This window comes from Marmota marmota, unplaced genomic scaffold, assembly GCF_001458135.2.
Source record: "Marmota marmota marmota unplaced genomic scaffold, marMar, whole genome shotgun sequence".
Lineage (NCBI taxonomy): Eukaryota > Metazoa > Chordata > Mammalia > Rodentia > Sciuridae > Marmota > Marmota marmota.
In genome coordinates this window covers 51,091,353-51,093,308 of record NW_026000026.1, presented here as the reverse complement: position 1 = coordinate 51,093,308, position 1,956 = coordinate 51,091,353, and the positions used below count along the sequence as shown (strand labels likewise).

General features: G+C 35.9%; 1 non-coding gene across 1 annotated transcript; it reads left to right on the top strand.

Moving 5' to 3' along the window:
• The first annotated feature begins 1,359 nt into the window (after window positions 1–1,359).
• On the top strand, window positions 1,360–1,422 carry LOC125619220. The gene has a single exon (XR_007350722.1). It is a non-coding gene; the product is annotated as a U7 small nuclear RNA (small nuclear RNA).
• The last annotated feature ends 534 nt before the right edge of the window (window positions 1,423–1,956 follow it).

The following is a 1,956-nucleotide window of genomic DNA, read 5'->3' as shown; positions in this document are numbered from 1 at the left end:
AGGCAGGTAGGGTGTGGTTAGAGGAGATGGATTACTGGGGAGGGAGTACCTTTGGGTTTTACATCTTGTCTCTGGTGAGCAGGGCTTTCTCTTTGTGACTCCTGGTTGCTTTTCTACACTATGCTCTCTTGCCATGATATACTGCCTCATCTTCACCCCAGCGCAATGGAGTCTGCCTTCTATGAACTGAGGCCTCTGAAACTGTGAGCCCTAAATAAGCTTCCTTCTCTAACCTCCTCTACACTATTCTTTGTTAGGGTCTGTGAACAAGTCAAGATGGTGCCTGACATTTTGCCAGAGGGAGTGGTTTGTGAAGTAATGCCAGCGAGCCATTAAGTGTGGAGATTCCTTATTGGTTGACTGCTGTATCTAGTTTGTGTTAATTAAGATAAGCTGTGTGGAATGTATATATACCCCTCCTGTCCTACAATAAACGGCTCCCACTCCAGCTGTATCAATCTACACAAGTTCCTCGTCACCCCTGGTTAGTTTGCCCAGCCAGCCGGGCTGCGGCAGTTCTTGTCAGATCTTTTTGTCACAGTTATTTAAAAGCTGACTAAAACAACTAGGTTCAATTCCTACTATAAAAAAAAGTCAAGAAATTTCTAACTCCTATTATTTTTAATTGTGTCTTTTAAATTAGAATTAACACCAAAAGGAAAAGGAATTTCACTGTCACAATTCTGTTTAATGTTGTATCAGAAAGTTCTAGTTTGTAAGTATTGGGAAATAAAAAATATATTTCCATATTTGCAAATGATATAAATGAAATAGAACACCTACTCAGACACAATGGCTTTCTATTTACTCATAAAGAATGAAATTCTGTCGTTTTCTGGTAATCAACAGAACTGGAGAATATTATGCTAAATGAAATAAGTCAGACTGAAAAAGTCAAGGATCAAATGTTTCCTCTCATAACTTGGAGCTAGAGGGGGAAAAAAGAGTAAAAAGGGAGAAATCTCCTGAAAAAAGAAGAGAGACCAGTAGAGTTAAAGTGGGAGGGAGGAGATACAGGGAAGGGTAAGAACTAGAGGATAAAATTGATCAAATTATGTGCAGATATGATTATATCACAATGCATTTCAATTTTATGTATATTCGATTATAATACAACAACTAAAATAAATACACAGAAGTGAGACCAATAGGGTGGAGGAGGGGGATCACGGGTGGAGACCAGTAGATGGAAAGAAGTAGTATGGAGGATTGAAATGTAGCAAACTATGTGTTTATGAATATGTTTACATGAACCCTGCTATTGGGTGTAACTAAAATGCACTAATAAAAAGTTGTTGTTTTTTTTAATTTATCACATATTACTGCATTTCTGGATATACATATATATATATGATATTGAAGTGTTACAGCTCTTTTATAATTTGTGTAGCAGGCTTTTGGGCTGTTGCCAAATGATCCAGTTAAAAACAAAACAAATCAAAAATGATATTGAATTACTATAAACCAGCAACAGAAAGTATAATAATGATGATAGTAGTAACTAACCAATAGAGGGAAAGAGCATTACCATGAGTACAAAAATTCTATGTTAAAAAATCTCAGTCTGCATAGGTTAATCTATACTCAGTTCAATTCTAAGTACAATTTTATAAATCATCACAATGAAACCGATATCAAAAAATGTAAGGGTCAAGAATACACAATATAATTTTGAAGAAGGTAGAGATAAGAGTTATCTAACTATAAAAACTATATTCATTTAAAATGATATTGTTAACACAGGGAAAGACAAACCAATGGGATAAATTTAACAAGTTGGTAACTGACCTACTTAATTAAAAAACCATATCCATGCAAGACATGGAATTACAGATAGATACTAAATATTTATAGCATTTTAACATAATAAGTGAAAAGATTAAGAATTGGGGCCTGGGGGCTGGGGATGTGGCTCAAGTGGTAGAGTGCTCGCCTGGCATGCATGGGGGTGCTGGG